Source organism: Nymphalis io, chromosome 9 (assembly GCF_905147045.1).
Source record: "Nymphalis io chromosome 9, ilAglIoxx1.1, whole genome shotgun sequence".
In the NCBI taxonomy this organism is placed as follows: domain Eukaryota; kingdom Metazoa; phylum Arthropoda; class Insecta; order Lepidoptera; family Nymphalidae; genus Nymphalis; species Nymphalis io.
The window spans coordinates 5,780,184-5,793,224 of record NC_065896.1 but is presented as its reverse complement, the minus strand read 5'-3'; the positions used below and the strand labels follow the sequence as shown (position 1 = coordinate 5,793,224).

At 29.5% G+C, this 13,041-nt stretch overlaps 1 protein-coding gene across 1 annotated transcript in view; it reads right to left on the bottom strand.

Moving 5' to 3' along the window:
* LOC126770830 (uncharacterized) overlaps positions 1-12,517 on the bottom strand; it is a 43,154-nt gene extending 30,637 nt beyond the window's left edge. Inside the window, exon 1 of the mRNA XM_050490422.1 lies at positions 12,268-12,517. The gene's annotated coding sequence lies outside the window, so the exon portion shown is untranslated. The remainder of the gene's footprint in view (positions 1-12,267) is intronic.
* Positions 12,518-13,041: the final 524 nt, after the last annotated feature.

The window sequence follows — 13,041 nt, the reverse complement described above, 5'->3', positions numbered from 1 at the left end:
ACAAATAAACAAACAAACTCATTTTCGTATTTATAGTATTAGTTATGAATAACATGTTACGGACACGTGCCTGCATCTGAAATATTTTAACGTACACATTAAATATTAATCGTCTGGAAATTACATACATATATACTCAGTAATACATATACATTACCAAATTTTAAATGTATAATGTGTGTCTGTCTATATCGCTGAATATAAATAAAATGTGAACCAGAAAACACCACAATTAAATAAAATTGTTAACCTCTGAATAAATGAATATTTATGAACAACCGGAAAGTGACGTCGCAGTCAAACTGTTCGCTTTCAGAATATTTTGATATACATATATTATTCGTTATTATAGTTTAAATAAATTAATAAAAAAATAATAACTATCTTCGTTTTGTATAATTTTATTTTGTATATTATTGTATTTACTTCTAATGATCTTTAGAATCTTTAATGGAAAAGCTATAGAGTATCGAATAAATCTAATCTGTGACAATATTTCATACAATAAACCTTTCTCGCAATAGAGCACGAAGAGGGGCGCTCTGAGCCGTTATGTGATAACGCTGTTCAATTGAAAATACGATAGTAATTATAAAGTTAATAACTTACCTAAGTCAGTTAACAAGAAACCTATTAAGCGTATATTTCTACCCCACATCATGGGAATAAAAACACTTGCCCTCTTTTGTCATGATGTTAAATGATTACAAGCAAAATATTCTTTTTAAATAGTTTCTACAAGCATGTTCAAATTGTCAGTTCATGAGTGTGAATTATCTATAGGCCAACATTTCGAAATAAATATATATATGTATCATGGTGTACCTAAACAAAATTGCACCACTAATTCAATTAAACCTTTAATGTTATACTGAAACTTAATATTCGCATGCAAATAAATCAAGACTGGCATTTGCGTCTTATTTTTACATTGACTAAAGGAAATGAGACGTAATGTAATTAGCTCGTATCAGAGACGTTCACATCATAACTATTTTAATTTTATTAGTTACTTCTTCGAATCAAAATGAAACGAAAGTCACAAATATTTATTTAAATTAGCATTACAGAAAATAAAGCGAGCGGCACATGTACAAAATGTACCGTTATAGACTGAACCAAACGTACACTATTGATTATATAAAATTAAAACTATAATGGACTATAAATCAAAATTTTATGAATTTTCATGCTACAGGATGAAATTGGATGTAAAGCTAACGCTGGTTCAGAATGTGAATTCTACCGCAAAGAACCAGCAACATAGTAGGTGCTGGTTATTTAAATTTATATTTGTATCGGAATCAACGAATACGAATTCCATTCTTATTAATCATCTATGTATTCTCGCTTTATAAAACAAGTCTTAGTAGTATTTATTAGTATTTTTAAATATATTATTTCAATTTAGTAATAAACAAAATGAAAAATTAAATAAAGTTTACGTTTTATTGAAATCATAGACAAAAGACATGGCCGTGAAAACCCTATCATCGGTAATTAACCGTGACAAGTATTATTAGTCTAGCTAGTTTTACAAAACCACTATTAGATGATACTAAATATTTCATTGCTGAGCAATAATTTAATATCTTTTAAAATAAAAGTCTGACATTATCCTTCCACATTGCTCAACCGCGGTGACATTGTATATGATTCGGAATAATAAATTCTGATACAACAAGATCCCTTACAAAGTTTTTTATGACAGTTTTTTAATACCACTTTATTGGGGACATCTTCTAAGATTATTTTACTAACAGTAAAAAGGCAGAAACCCAAAATGTATCTGCTCTGATCATAGGCTTTGACACTCCTAACATAGACCGGAAACCACGGGACATAAGATTTTATTCTTGTCCCTTTAAAAAGTCCCTACTTTACACTTGAAGACAACAATTATAAGTTTTCTAGATTGGCGTTATGATATTTGACAAAAGGGTGATCTCTACCTTGATCGACTTGCATGAAACTCACTCAATTGAATCAATTATAAATAATTTAACAGTACATGCCACGTTTCGAATCCGTGATAGAATTTTGAGATTCACATACTCGTAATCATATAAAGACCATAAACACGAACAATATTTTATAATATTAGGCAAATAAAAATATTGCTGTTCGCTGAAATATGGATGCTAAAATTTTACAAGCTCTTGCTATTGGTTAGATCTAATTGGTAAGAGGAGCTTTTCGACCTTTTTTTACGTTCAAACGAAAATTTCGATATGAATATTATATATACCGTCGTATAAAATTTAGGTTAGTATCAAATTGGATACTGGTATTTAATTATACAGACAAAAAATATGTCATCTTTTATACGGCTTTTTTAACTTATTTTTATGTCAAACATTTTTAGCGCGCTTCAGGGGTAAGGCAGGCAAACGACACGTCTCTCTACAATATGTATTTATAGTAGCAAATCATGTCGTTTCCTATAAATATTTTTTGTCTTGTTTTTATATTCTGTATATTTTATTATTTTTATAATAAAATTTTAGTAATGAAATTTGAAAAACTAATGCTGTTGTTCCCTTTACACTGTATGTATTTGTTAGTTTTCTTTAGTTATAAATTCTTTCAATACCCATCACATCTGTCGGGCGTCGCGTGACGGCCAAATATTTTTTTGTTTATCTTGTATTTTATTTATGATTTTTATTCTAAAAAAATTATGGCTAGTTTTTTTACATTTACTAACATTATAAATATGAAAGATTGTAACATTTTAGAGATGAAACTGGTTATAAGTTAATTTTAATATAAAATAATTGCAATGAAATGATTTATTGTAATTTATAAATAAATACCACGAAGGCATGAATAAAATAAAACACAGCCATGATCTATATATACTAAGTAAGTCTAGAAAAATGATATTTTACAAAAGAGTTTTCTATACAATGCAAGTGGGAACTAAGTAGTGACACTAAAGTGATTTTTGGAAATTTATATATCAAAAAGGCTTTAAATTTTATATGAAACATTATGTAATCTTTAAAGTTAGAAATATAAATTGTGTTCTTCTGGTTACAAATACCTTAGAACTTAGATAATAAAATATGTGACAAGGGCTTTGTTAAAAGTGTGTCAGTTTTTGTAGTAAGAAATGTGAAAATTCTGAAGTTAGTGTTTTATAAATAAGGTCAAAAAGCCGCGATGGCCTAGTGGTTAGAACGCGTGAATCTTAACCGATGATCGTGGGTTCAAACCCGTGCAAGCACCACTAAATTTTCATGTGCTAAATTGTGATTATAATTCATCGTGCTTAACGGTGAAGGAAAACATCGTGAGAAAAACTGCGTGTGTCTAATTTTATTGAAATTCTGACACATGTGTATTCTACCAACCCGCATTGGAGCAGCGTGGAATAAGCTCCAAGCCTTCTCCTCAAAAGGGAGAGGAGGCCTTAGCCCAGCAGTGGGACATTAACAGGCTGATACTGAAATAAGGCCTTACTTATTAACGTTATGAAGCAAGTATTTGGTTAGCCACTGATTTTTTTCTTACTATCATCATTAATTTGACATTCAAACCGAGAAGACAATACAGTTTTAATAACCAACCTCTTAGCAATAATTATAGGTAAAGCTTTATTTCTTTACGAACTAATTTCTTCCCGTGAACAAAGGGTTATAAAGATAAAATAGATTGAGCAGATTATACAAGAACTCTGCATTAGATAAAAGTCGGATGGCTCCTGAAATGTTGCCAATAAGAAATCCTATCGGCACACGTCTAGCAATTAAAACTGAATTTACGCGCAGCGAGTCTAGGGAATGACAGCTAGTGTTTTCTTTTCGTACGCAATATAATTTTACACTTTAATCGAGCAGGCTACATAAAATATTCGTATTACATTGTTAAAATCATGGATTTTTCTTGTAACAATTTTTATAATATGTGATCTATTATATCTATCACACCCGATAATACACTGGCTTTTTTATATGTATACTACTTTGAAATTTCAATTTTATGTTCACAATGAATCTGTATAGACAAGTGCTATCGTAAAATTCTCCGCTTCGCTCCGTGAAATGGACATTCTATTTTAAAACGACAATGCGTAGACCGAGATAGTCGGAGCAAAGATAATTCTACATCAACGCGTAAGATAGCTGTCATTAGCTCCGGATATAGACCGTTAATTTTATCTGCTGGACTGATGGAACTCTTAACGCAATCGTTTGTTCAAACATGTTGTTTTAGCTGTTTATAACGCTCAGTATAGTATGTATGTGTAGTATCAATATTTTTGAAGTGAAAACTTCTTTAGGCGCGTTGCGTTATCATAGAGTATAGAATCGTGGCTTCGCGTCACCAACATGCTAATGTAATATAATGAAATCGTTGAAAGTACAAATAATTTAAGTACAGTGGAAATTAATTAGGATAATAATAATTGAAATTCATGTGAATACAAATAATATACACAAATAATATGTGTATTTCAACTGTTATTTATTTAAATTAATCTGTATTAATATTTTGCGTCGAGTTTGCGACATGCTGTTTATATTAATGAGTAAAAAGCTCTACAATAAAAAGGGATAGAATTATTACTTGGAGTGCCAGTAGTTAGTTTTCACTTCTATCGGCAGTCGCTATGAATGTCCGTTTTTTTAAGATTAAAATAAAGGGCAGAACAAGTGAGTCTTTCTATGACTAGCCATAAACATTGTTATCCAGGCATTTTACTGTCATAATTCTGCGCTACAATATAATGTGCTAAGTGTAAATGTACATTAGTTTACTAACCATTCAAACTATAACACATCAATTCAATGATTAGCAGTAGACTAATTACCACACCTTCCTAGACTTGAACAAACCACTAACTGATTACCTACAGTACCACTGCTAAAATATGAAAAAGTAATGAGTCAGATTGAATATAGGAAAAGTATTTTAACATGCGTCATTAAAATGACGTAACAGTTCAATGGCAGTATATTGTCAATGTAAAAAATTAAAAAGTACACCAAAAATAACAGTTACTATGAAAAAAAAATCGCGTCGAAATTAGAACCTCCACTTTATTTAAAGTCAGTTGAAAAATGACAGATCCCCACAAGATAATGTATTAACTATTTATCATAATGTGTCATTTAATTTAGCCATTAAATGTTCTATAAATATGTGTGACAATGAAAAAGTCACAAATAAATAAATTGTTACAAATGTATGTAAGAACGATGTTATGTTTTCTTTTTAGTACATTAATGTCGTATGTGACATTCTGATTGATAGCTTTTGTTAAAAGTATGAGCTCGCATATTTTCAACGGTCAATATTTTAAAGCTTAATGATATTCAAAGGGATCATGTGTTGCCATATAAAATCTGACACGAGAATAAAAAATAATTGACGATTTTCAAAAAGGTTTATTATTATTATGTTTTAAAATATTTAATAAATCGATGAAAAAAAAAGATTTTATATAAGTATCGTTTTTTGTATGTTTCGTGATATGTTTATTTTGATTTTAGTATTAGCATTTAAATTTCCCAATGCTGGGCTAAGGCCTCTTCTACTCTTTTTCTCTTATATTGCTACTGCAATGCAGTGGCAAGCTTAAGTTTTCATTCGACCCATAATACAGGCTTTACTACCGAGCACGATATGACGTATAAACACAAAATAAGTAAATAAAAAATTGTGCTGTTTGCTCGGCGCTAATCTTTGTTTAAAATTTACATGTCCTACCACTAAGATATATTATAGAATCTCCGCAAATCAGCAATCTCCGATAACATAACATTAGCTCATAATTAACATCTTTAAACATTTTTCTACATTGATTCATTTACGTAACACGTGACTGATACATCTGACAGTGACTGTATTGCTCAATAGCTGATAAAGAGCAGGTACTAGATTCACGTTATCATATCCGCCCTCAAATCTAAACTGATATGAGTCGACTATAGGCTTAGTATGAGTAATTTTAATAAAAGGGTCACGGGATTTTTATTATTAATCAATGGTAGTTTTAATTTTACGATTAGATTATGAAGCATATTTTGTCTCGCGTTATTTCGCTATAGTTTTATACAATAATCTTCGACTAAAAATGTCATTGAATTTAAAAATGATTGAAAAACTAGACAGTGGAGTATATCAATTAATGAACATAAATATTTCCGTGCAAAGTGTAAAAGGCCATTCGATATTTAATCATTTAAATTCTTCTAAACTTTATAATGAGAATGAAAAATGAATATTTATTTTTAACAAAAAGTTTTTATAACTTTTTTACAATGAACGTAACGTAAAAATTTCAGCGATATCGCTTTGTGTAACTGATGCCTGCCTCCACAATCGCTGCTATAAATTGGGTTAATCTTTCATTAATGTCAATCAAATTCAAATCAAAGAGTAATTTTAAACGAATGCTTTGAGAAAATTGATGTTTATAGCTATTTCGATTGACGGCAGAATAGTATAGCGTAATGATTTTTTTACAATAAAACTCTATTGTAAAAAGCGCCTTAGTTATGAATCATATCAGGTCCTTTATACAAATGTAACTATCGCTATTATGAATTACTTAACATAAAGTGTATTATAATTTGATATAAAGACTGATTTTAATATTCTATAAAACAAATAACTCTTAAATGGAATCAAACTTTTCACGTACATAAAACAATTAATATTAAAGATGTATTGTATTGGGCTTGGAATTTACGACAACAAATAATATTTCGTTAGTTTGTCTCAATGCGTCAAATTTTATAATATTTTTGTTAAATTAAGTACTTGAAAATTTAACTAGATTTTTCTAATTTTGATCCAACTATCTCAAAACTTGGAGCCAAGATTTAATCCACTAGGCGATAACTATACATATTGGGGTTAGGTTTATGCCACGGAATTTTCTGGAGATAATTTCGAGGTTATCCCGTTACCAAGTTTTGGTTTATCTGTGTTCGCTTTGTAAAAGTTTGTCATGGAAGCCCGGATCGACTATTACGAAACTTTGTTAACATAATATTAAGGATTGTTAAAGATTTATAAATTCTTTGTCAATTACGTCATTGTATTAGAAAAAGGAAATGAAACTTACCAATATATCATAATTTATGTAAATTAATATTAACTGGAAAAAATGCGCCAAAATCATCAAAAGTACAACGGGTTAGGAGTCAGCTAGTGATGAAAGTCGTAGGTTCAAACCCAACTCCTATTATCGTGCCCACTTGTAACACAAGCTCTAATGCTTTTACTAAAAGGGTTAATGGGAACATAAGAAATTCATCAAAATAAATATTGCATAAGCCATACATTATTATTTTTTAAAATAATACACATTTTAATTAAGTTATGTAAATAAAGAATGTATAATGCCATAGTATTGAATTTGGCAACAATTCCATTGTTTTTGTTATTTCTCGTTCGTGCATTTACTAGCGATATGAAAGGAAATACTGTATTGAAACTATAATTGAGATAAAATGTTCAACGTTAGTCATCACAACGTTGTGAAAGTTCATAACCAAACAACATTTGTAGTAAATAACTGATATAAACTATGTATACTTATATATTAATAGGATTGTATTCGGTAATATATTATTATTTCTGAGGTAAGTAAGCCAAATAGTATATATTTTAAAGGCAGATCGCGGGAGCAAATTTTGATTCGTTCTTTGCAGTCAAATTGTCATTTTTTGTTTTCTTTGGCATTTGTTAGTTAAAATGTTCTCAATTCAGTCAAATCACACTTTATATATTGCTATTATCATAATATTGTCAATTATAAATGCATTTTTACTTATTATTATACATATACTCATTTTACTTCATATCATGGCTGATTTATACAGTAACAGTAACAGCCTCTTAATGTCCCACTGCTGGGCTAAGGCCTCCTCTCCCTTTTTGAGGAGAAGGTTTGGAGCTTATTCCACCACGCTGCTCCAATGCTGGTTAGTGGAATACACATGTTGCAGAATTTCGATGAAATTAGACACATGCAGGTTTCCTCACGATGTTTTCCTTCACCGAAAAGCACGAGATGAATTATAAACAGAAATTAAGCACATGAAAGTTCAGAGGTGCTTGCTCGGAGTAGTCGGTAAGTCGAGATGGCCCAATGGTAAGAACGCGTGAATCTTAATCGATGAACGTGGGTTCAAACCCGGGCAAGCACCTCTGAATTTTCATGTGCTTAATTTCTGTTTTTTTTTTTATTTAATAAATAAAAACTTTTGCACACGTACGAAGTCGCAGCTAGCACGTTCTATAATTAAATTTATTATTACAATTAATGTTATGAATATAGATGATGATTACATTAGGTGCTTAATGGTAGGTGATAAACTTCATTCAGTCAGAGACAGACATTAGCATTGTAATAGACTATGAACTGCCAACCATGACATACATATAAATAACGATTATTTCCCTTGTTTTAGCGCAACATTGGCTGAATCAAACTTTATGCTAGTAAAAATCAACACCAATCATAGATATTTATCTGTTTAATAAGTGACATATTGGCGCTGGTTTTGACCAACTATTAACAATACATAATAACCTCCGAATAATAAAACGTTGGCCACCATAACCAATTTAAAACATCTGTCGCACAGGAGGTATAATATTCACAAACTTTTTGCACAAAAACATATACACTTTCTATTCCTTTAATATCATAGTTCAATTAAATGCTTGATAATTGGAGAACAGCATGACAGCATGACCAAAGAATCTAATCCGGGACCATGGAATTTACAGTCTCATTAGCCAGTTTCACTAGACTAACGAGGCGTTGACAAATATGTTAATCATCTTTTTGTAACTATGTATAAATAATGTTTATATACAAACTGAATACATATTCCTTTTGTCTTTGGTCAGCATTGCAGTTTGGGGCAAGCTTCCAATATATGCAACGTAAACAAGAAAGCATGCGTGAGATGCACGCTAATGAAAGATTTAGAGTATTATAAGATGTATCTATAAGTATTCAGATAACTATAGATTTAGTGATGAGTTCAACTATTACTGATCGTTACGAAAATTTGTAGAGCTTTGTTTGTGATGCCTGAATGTGTTTTAGATAAATCATATATAAATCACTTGTCGAATGTTTGAACTGATATAATTACTCAAACGTGAGATTAATTGGTACACGTTTGGGTTGCATTCAAATTAGATGTTCAATTTTATCGCACCCAAATAAGTTACTTAAACACTACTAACTATTATTATGTAACATACATATAAAGCTGAGATAACTCAGTGGCTTAAAGACGTAAATCTTAATCGAGGATTTACAATTTTGTGCTCGGTAAAAGAAAAAATTACGAAGAATACTGCGTATATGAAATTCTGCTATTTGTGGAATATGTCTACCCGCATTGGAGTAACGTGGTGGTTATTATATCTTCCAAACCTCTCCACAGGGAAAAGAACGTATATATGTATTAAACGTTTAAATAATTCAAAGTTATACTATTCATAAGGTCAATCAGCTTTAATGGAAAACAACACTCTTGGGTTCGAAGCAGTGAGCTGCAAGTTTTTGGTACATATAAAAATGAGTTTACTCATCTCTTCATTACTTATGTTATGATAAATAGTATTTTTTATTATCTGTAATCGCTATCAGATAAGTTGAGAGTTTACTGTTTACTATTGGTGGCAAATCGTAATATTAGCGTTACCTTCATTTTTTTTGTTTTAAAAATTACAGTAAAGGAAAGGTAATTCGCAATTTTGAGACCAAGATAAAGTTTGAATTATCGTTTCAGTCTGTACGTAATCATTTAAATTTTATAAATTATAATTACTATTATACCATAAGTATTGATATAATCTTGTGCATTTTTAAATCCGTTGTAAGTAAATTTGAAATTATAACTGTTTTTATCAAATAAAAACAAACCACATTTATGCATTATTAAAGTAGGCGATTTTAATTAATTATACGGAGCTGCTGGTTATAAAATTCCAAGGAAAAGAATATTATTAATTAATTACTTACGAATACTTAATTTACTTATAATATGTGATTAATAAAAAAAATATTAAGAATACATTTTTAAATTATTTATTATACGGTACGGTTAACATTATGTAGATAAGCAAATAACGTAAATAATAGATATATTTCAAAACAGTCAAAAATATCTTAATCGGTTATGAAAAAGATTACACTGAATATTGTTGTAATTAAAACGAGAAGTTTAATTTCGGTAATATCACCCCGAAGAGCGAACCTCTTTAGAGATTTAGTGATCTAAATTACAAAACCAGGGTTTCAAATGTTCAAGTAACTTTCAAAGGGCTCGCTCCATTGTCCGGATAACAAAACTTCGATGATAAGTTTCTATTGTAATGTGTGCTATATTATTATTAATTTGTTCTGTCATTGTTTTAATTGATATATACATATATATGTATATATATTTCATTATTTTGTTATGTCATGTATCTTTGCAAAATATGTTGCTTATGACACGTGTGATGGAGGACAATGATAATTTCCAAAATTAAAAATAAATAAATTATGGTATCAGTAGAGATAAACACAATTTGTATCTATCTAAAACAACTGGATAAATATAATATTATTATATGTCTTAGGTATTTCAATATACTATTTAAAATATATAAGGAAATAATATAATTTTAAGCCTTTTTCTACAATAAATTTAACTAAATATTATTTATCTACTATGTCACATTTGAAGGTTTCTGTCGACACTTTGGCTTAATGTCAGAATTTAAATGAAGTTTTGAAAGATTTGGACAATAAAGCGAATGAAAATAGCTTTTATATTTTGATATCTATTACATTATGCCAAAATTCATGTACAAATATGTTAAGTATGTTGTTAATTAATATATTTTGTTTTTAATGTCCAAAAATAATGGTAGAATAACTCGTAGTAAGTGTTTTGTACATGTATATATTAAAGAATAGGTAGGTGGACTGGCAAATGGACCACCTATTGCTAAGTGGTCACCACTTCCTTTAGACATTAGCAATGGCTGTACATCACCAAACCTTAAGAACTAAGATCCCTTGTCCCTGTAGTGCCTTTAACTTCAAACCTGATAATAATAAGTACTGCTGCTTTTGGTAGAATATCTGATATAACGGCGGTATTCACCCAGACGAGCTTGCACAAAGCCCTACCATGACAATATATACATCGTTTCAATTCGCATATATTATATGCAACAGAAATGATCTAAAAAACTGGATATTTCATTTTGCTATATATACAAATATATTATGTATAAATATTTAAAATATATATGTGTGAAAAATTAAGTAAAAGGTGTGCAATATTATTAAAAACATTAAAAAGTTAGGTAGGTACGTTTTATTTACGATAAAGGCCTTATATATCTCGGTAATTGAATTAACTTTCGAATAATGCACAAAGCATATTATTGAAACTAGCAAATCGTTAAATAATATTATATAATTTTGACTTCGTTTATCTGGCCTTAAATAAACTAGACTAAAACTTTTTCTGTTCAAAATTTTGAATAAAATTTTTATTTAGTGACATATTAGCGACACTACGTTACTTCTTATTAATTTGAAAGGTTCTAATCTATTAATTCTAATCGGTTGAATGATTCATTTTTAACGCATATGCCAAATAGGACCTGGACATAGACTTTTTGATGAAATTTAGGAAGAAAGTAACGCTGTCATACTAACCTCTAAGCGTCTATATTGTTATATATTTCTTAAAATTGAACATGATAAACAATTAATTTGTTTGTTTTTTTTTATATTTTTATTTTTGTAATAAAAATAAACGATATGAATTACTTTACATGACAAAAATTTTTTTTAAGTAACGCAAAAAGTTTAATTAAAATTGCAGTTTGAAAATACTTTATAAACATACATTGATTTCATTTGAATTAAATATACATATTATACTGAAACAAAACATTTTGAATAATAAATAGATAAGTATTATTAGATACATTATTATTAGAATCAGTAATTATTTTGTCTTCATAAGACACCGGAAACTGTCCATTGAATCATTAAACTTCATCATTCGTTTGACAATAAGCTGAAGGAAGTAAGCTTATTTATTATTATATCAATTATATGATATAAAATATTCGTGAGACAATAAGAAAAATAAATAAAAATTCTTTCAAAGTACACAATATGGTTGGGAATTATCCGTATGTAAATATTCATAAAAATAAATGACAACAAAAGTGATTTTTGAAGCAGTAAGACAATATTATTAACGCTTGGAACCTGACCTGTTGATTTAGCTGAGCGCCGCAAAATTTCTGGCTACCGCTATTATGAATATTTGACAAACGTACATTTTTCACATCAATATGGATCACGGATAAACACTTTATTACATATTTATCTATACCCTTTCGTGCACTTTAAAGTTTTAGCGTTTAAATTCGATTCGAAACACGACTAACGCGTGTTAGAATAAAAAGACGTGCGTCCAGGCCTGTGGAGCCGTCCTACTAGCGTGAAGAACTGTTCTCGGGCGGGAAAGAGCACCACGTGGCTGGATACACAGTTTTGTACGGGGCTGCGCGCGTCTGTTACCGGGTTACAGCTACACAAATCCCACTCTGGCGATTTCTTGCGTCTTGCTCTATTTTAATCGGATTTCATCCACACGAATGTTTCTATTCCTTTCACGCATTGTCCGCCCATGCTTTCGTAAATTGATAATATAAAAATATTTAAAAGTTTCTGAATTTGAAAACGAATCTGAAAAGTTGCAAGCGTTTATAAAAGATGTTAACGCGTAAACAAAAGTTTATGAAATGGTTTTTTATTATCTGAAATTAATTGGGCATTTATTAATATGAAAACTATTTTTAAAATATTCTTTAACCTAACCGAAAAATCTGCTGAAGAATTTATTCGATTTATGAAATTTATGACAAACATCTTTCAATATCATAATATTTACAGATAATAATTGTGATAAAAAATCAGGCAGGAGAAGCATAAGAATTATATTGTATTAAGTTAATTGTTAATTAAACAAAGACTTTAAAATG